This window comes from Trachemys scripta, chromosome 16 (genome assembly GCF_013100865.1).
Source record: "Trachemys scripta elegans isolate TJP31775 chromosome 16, CAS_Tse_1.0, whole genome shotgun sequence".
NCBI classification, from domain to species: Eukaryota; Metazoa; Chordata; order Testudines; family Emydidae; genus Trachemys; species Trachemys scripta.
The window spans coordinates 6,781,663-6,787,834 of NC_048313.1; positions in this window are offsets into that span (position 1 = coordinate 6,781,663).

The window sequence follows — 6,172 nt, forward strand, 5'->3', positions numbered from 1 at the left end:
GCTGTGGGAAGGGGTGTTGGGAGTGGGGGGAATTGCAAGTTATTTAAACACAAGGCAGGTTTCCTCCGGTGCTCAGACACCTGTGGCAGACAGAATTCTTCACCCAAGTGGCAGCAGGATTGGGTAGCTTGGCATGTGGCATGTCAGTGAGGGAGACGAAGCTGCTACAGGGAACAGGTCTCCACTGGATCAGCTGAACTTGTGTGAATGCTCTGCAGTCGGTATCAGCTTCTCAGATAACCCCAGTCGCTTGAGTTCTGCTCAACTCTGCAGAATATTCCCAATGGTACTGAATGCAAAATAATTTTTCTTAGGTGTATGCCCCCCCACGGAGTTTGGGGCCCCCTGCTGGGCCAGGTGCTGCACAGACACCCCCTCCCAAGCGAGATCAGGGCGCCCATTGTGCCAGATACTACCCAGACACACCAGTTCACGTGATGGGAACACCAAGCCAGTCTTAGGTAAAATTGCAAGAGCAGCGTGATGAAGTGACACGCCCGAGGTCACCCAGGGAGATGATCTGGGTGTAGCAGATCTGGGAACTGAGTCCAGCTCTCCAGAGTGCCAGGCCAGTATTGTGGCTACTACCCCTTTCCTCCTCTCCAGATGTTCTGACACCTCCTTTGTCATCAAAGGCGAATCGTTAGGGGCGCAGATTCATAGATTCTAAGACCAGGAGCCATTAGATCATCTAGTGGCCTCCTGCAGAGCACAGGCCAGAGAATTTCACCGTTACCCCTGCTCTGAGCTCACAACTTGTGTTTGGCTGACACATCTCCTCCAGAAAGGCAGCCAGTGTGAATCGGAGGACAGCCAACGATGGAAACTCCACCACTTCCCGGGGGGGAGTTTGTTCCAAGGCTGAATCACCCGCACTGGAAGACGTGTGGGCCTTACTGGACAAATTGGAATTTGTCTAGTTTTAACTGCTGGTCACCGGTTCTCGTTCTCCCTGTCTCTGCTAGATCAAATAGTCCTTCCACACCCAGGATTTCCTTCCCATCAAACATAGTCAAATCACCTCTTGATCTTCTTTTTGATGAGCTGAACCTATCAAGCTCCTTAAATCTCTCACTGTGAGGCATTTTTTCCAGCCCTCGTATCATTTTTGTGGCTCTTCTCTGCACCCTCTCTGGTTTTTCAGCATTGTTTTTAAAATGTGGACACCAGGACTGGCTCCGGGATTCCAGTATTGTCTCACCAACGCCGAATACAGAGGTAAAATCACCTCCCGGCTTCTACCCACCACTCCCCGGTTTGTTCATCTAGGGATGTGTGAGCCCTTTTTGATGAGATGGTTGGTGTTCTAACAGAAGTGAGAAATGGGGAGCAATCCTTCTGGGGCAGGGGACCATGCTGACAGGATCTCCCCAGCCGCCTTCCCCCCTTCACTCAGGCACGGTCCGTGGGATGATATAGATACCGGGGTGTCTGGATTAGGAAGGGCGTGGAGTCCTTCTTGCAGCTGCTGCTGAAATACACCCTTCTCCCCAGGGCTGCCTGAGTGACCATGGTTGCCGGACGGCCCAGTTCTTCTCCTCTTCCCTCCTTGCCAGCCAGTGCCGGGAGTGAAAAGCTAAGGACACAGTGAGTGTGGGTGATGCATTGGGGCATCTTCTGTGCCAGAACGGGACTGGCTGGCTCAAGGGGATGGGGAATACAACACGGGGCCTATCCCCTCTAGGGGCCACCTGCTCCGATCCAGCCCCAGCGCAGGGGACTGGCTGTCTCAAGGGGATGATGAATAGGACACGGGGCCTTTCCCCTATAGGGGGGCATCTGCTCCAATCCGGCCCCAGGGTGCGGGAGAGGCTGGCTTAGGGGGGCAGGGAATAATGGGCTCCATCTCTCCTCACGTGCTTTCTGCCCTAGGTGTGTCAGTGGGACAGGGAGTGCTGCCTGGGTTACCTGTGCGTGGGGGGGAAGTGCGCGGAAGGTGTGAGCCGTGGTGAGGGCTGGACGAGGTGTGACCCACAGCAAAATGAATGTGCCCTGGGCTTCTGCTGTGAGGTGGATTCTCTGCATAACCCCTCCCTGCGGACCAAGCCAGCCAGCTCCCACAACCTCAGGAGGAAGTGGGGGAGCCCAAGAGAGCTAGATCAGTGCTGCCAAAGCAGTGAGAGAAAGCCAGATCCATTGGGGTGGGCATGACCCACCCACATATGGTCACACCTTGTATCTGGGGCCTTTAACCCCCTGTGCCTCTGCCACTCCTGCCCCTTCTCGATTCTGGTCTCTCTTAGTCTTTCAGCACAGGTCCATATTCCCCTCGTCACTCTTGGAGCAGATGACACCTTTTGGGATTCCCGATAACTTGACGAAACCTCTTTCCTCGCACTGTCTTGTATTAGGGCCATTGGCATAGAAAAGTGTCTTAATCCGCCCTCATCTCTCCCTTGTCACAGTCTGGGGCCTTGTCTATACAGAGCAACGCTAGACTCGTAGATTCCCAGAACATTGTGATCATCCAGCCTGACCTCCTGCATAACACAGGCCAGAGGCCTGCCCTGAATTAACACCACGTTGAACTAGAACAGATCTTGACTGAAAAATTGCCAGTGATGGAAAATCCCCCACAGCTCTTGGTCAATGGCTCCAATGGTAATTCCCTTCGCTGTTAAAAATGGGCACCTTCTTTCCAGTTTGAATGCAGGGCCGGCTCCAGGCACCAGCACAGGAAGCAGGTGCTTGGGGAGGCCAATGGTAAGTAGCGGCACGTCCAGGCCTTTGGCGGCGGGTCCCCCGGAACCTCTTGGAGGGAAGGACTGGCCACCGAATTGCCGCCGAAGAATGAAGCGGCGTGGTAGAGCTGCCGCCAATGTGCTGCCGATCGCGACTTTATCATTTTTTTTTCCTTCGCTGCTTGGGGCAGCAAAAAGCTGGAGCCAGCCCTGTTTGAATGTATCTAGTTTTAACTTTCAGCCTTTGTCTGCTGGGCTAAAGATCGCTGTTATCAAAATTTCGGTTCCATGTGTAGATGCCTGTAGACTGTGCAATTAACTGGAATAGCTCTTGTGCTTTATATTCATACCCTACCTCCCAGGAGACCAAGGGAGGTTGTGAAATCCCCATCACTGGAGATTTTGGACAAACATCTCTCAGGGATGGTCTAGGTTGACTTGGTCTTGCCTCAGCACCGGAGGGCTGGACCCGGCAACCCTTTGAGGCCCCTTCCAGCTCTACATTTCTACGATTCATCTGACATAACTTTCAAGCCCTGGGTTGCGACTCCACTTTGGTTAAGGGGTGACTTGATCACAGTCTATACGTACCTACATATACCAGTATTTGATAGTGGGCTCTTCGACTGAGCAGAGAAATGTCTAACACGATCCAATGGCTGGAAGTTGAGGCCAGACAAATTCAGACTGGAAATAAGCAAGGCGTAAATTATTGGCACAATTTCCCCAGGGTTGTGGTGGATTCTCCATCACTGGGAATTGTTAAATGGAGATTGGCTGTTTCTCTCAAAGATCTGCCCTGAGAATTAGTTCAGGGCAGTTCTCTGGCCTATGATGTACGGATGGTCAGACTATATGCTGGCTTTGGAATCTCTGACACACGCAGGGAATACTGATTATTTTTGCACTTTCCGAGACCCGGCACTGGCACACATCACAAAGGGAACTTGGTAGATCCAGTTTGGGCATGGGATATTCCGCCCCTCCCCACACACACACACCATGGCTTGCACAAAATTCAGGACAGACAGAAGCCATGCAAGGCTGCTAAAAGATGGGCTTGCTGCAGGACCGACTGGGTGAATTGATCCAGCTGTGTTACGCCGGAGATCAGACTAGACCCTTCTGGCCTTGAAATCTGTGCCAGATTTACTACTGCCTCCAGCTGCAATCAGGGGCTCCCACTGGGCCAAGGGGGACACACCGTGCTAGCTCTGAAGAACTTACAGTCCCTATATTGAACAGAAGAGTTCATATCCCCTGTTTTACAGATGGGGGAGCTGAGGCTGGGAAGGTTGCTCGACTGGGAGGCACAGGTTTGAGTCCCTGCTCAGCTACAGACTTGGGCAAGTCATTAAGGCCTAGGTCCAGCAGGGGATTTAGGGGTCTAACTCCCATGGGATCCTTGGAGGATCTGGGCCTTAGCCTCTCTGTGCCCCACTTCTCAGCCTCAGAGGGGTGCTGTGAGGGATAAATGCGTTAACGAGTGAGGTGCTCGGATGCTGTGGACCACAGAGTTGCCCTTAGATGGAGATAAAATGACTCACCCAAGGAGCTGGGAATCGAACTCAGAGCTCCTGGGTCCCTGAGCCCACAACCAACCTTCTTCTCCAAGGATCTCCTGGATGTTTGACCACGTCCCTCCTCTCTATGTAGCTCTCCCATTCCCAGTCTGTGCCCCCTACCTGACAGAAGGAGAGACATGTCTGAGCCTGGATGGCAGCCTATTGAACCTGATGGCTTGGGGGATACATGGGAGGTCTAGGCGATCCTGTCCGTGCAGGCAAGAGCGATGGGTAAGGAAGGTTTGGGGGTCACCTCAACTGCATTGGAAACAGGGAACCTTGTGATATTTCGATGTGCTTCAGCTCTAATGCATGTGGTACGGGGCCCCAGGTTGTCACTTGCAAATGGAGACCGAACTCCCAGTCTGCCTTCAGGGCGTGGGCGTAGGTGGGGTGTCTTTTCCTTCGGGTCATGGCAGAAGAGATGTGGATAGATGGATGGAGGGGTATGTGTGGGGAGGAAGGGATGGAGGGTTGTATGTGAGGAGGGATGGATGGATAGACAGTTGTGTGTGGGAAAGAAGGAATAGAGTGGGATGGATACAGATGAACCTGAACCAGTTTAACACATCAACAAGAAACCGAAATCTGTGCTAGATTTACAGATCGCCTTTCAGACGTCCGGACATTGTCCATTCCTAGTTATCTGACTGGCCCCCCATTATTAGCTGACCGCTGTGACTCCGGAGTCCCCGAGCACACTTAGGGCTTGCAGTGAGGCATTCCTGTCAAGCAGCGACCATTATAGGAGGCTTGGGAAGTTGCCTCCATTCACTCTTTGCCACCATTTTGTTTCCCTCCAGATTCAGCACAATGTCCATAGGCCACAGGCCAGAGGGCAACATGGATTTGAGGGGCTTGGGCTGACAGCTGTCTTTCCTCCAGCCAAGCCTGGTGCTCTGGGATGAGGAGGATTGGCAATTGGCCAATCAGCTGGCACAGTACTTTGGGCCTGGCTTTTACTGAGGACTCACGCTCAGCCACGGCTGTTAACAACTGACGTGGCTCATCCCTCCCTTCTCTCTTTCTCCTTCCCCTTTTCCACGTAAATCAGTAGCTTTTGCAGACAAATAGCCTGACAGTGACCGATCTCCGGCCGCTTTGCAGCAAATCAATTTCAACTATTTGATTGACATTAAACACGCAGCAGATGTATATTACCCCTGGGCAATGGCTTCTCAGTGCATGCAGTAATTGTGGTTTTTATTGCTTCAGGGGGCTTGAATCCAGTTTTGTACAGGAATCTATATAAAATCCTGGGCTGCTTTAATTAATCTGCACAACGTCCTATTGGATCTAGCTCTGTTTGGGGCCTATATTCACTTTTTTTGTATTGTCAGTGACAGCTTTACTGTAATGTGTTTTTGCGTGAGATCAGATGGTGTGTGTACGTGTCAGAGAGAGGGAATGCATGTGGGTTTTGTGGGAGAGAAAGATCAGGCACCTGCTGCTCCTACTTGTAGGAGATCTGTAATCAAGGCTGTATTTTGGGACTTCTGGTTTCATCGTGTGTGCAGTTGTGGTTGGATTCATTATGGTGCCACTTCTGCCTGCCACCTGCTGTTCAGATGCACAAGCTACACAAAGAGTGTGTGGGAACGAGGGGAGCAGAACGACACATAAAACTGAAGCGCTGATGCTCGTTAGAGATTTCATGACACTTTTTGCAAGAGTAAATCTAGGCTGCTGGTGCAATTTCAGCTGTGGGCAATTCCATTCAGCTTCTTGTAAATGTGCTCATTGCTATTGCGTCAAAAGTGGGAGTGTTACTCTCCACTTCCTGTCCTAAACCACTGTCTACGGAAATTATTATTATCCACCTCAGAGTTTGAATTGTGAGGCCTTTTGCCCTAGATCAGAGAAGTGACCCAACTCTCTGATCGCTAGGGGCAGTTCTCAGCGCAGATCTGAGGACCGACTGGCTCC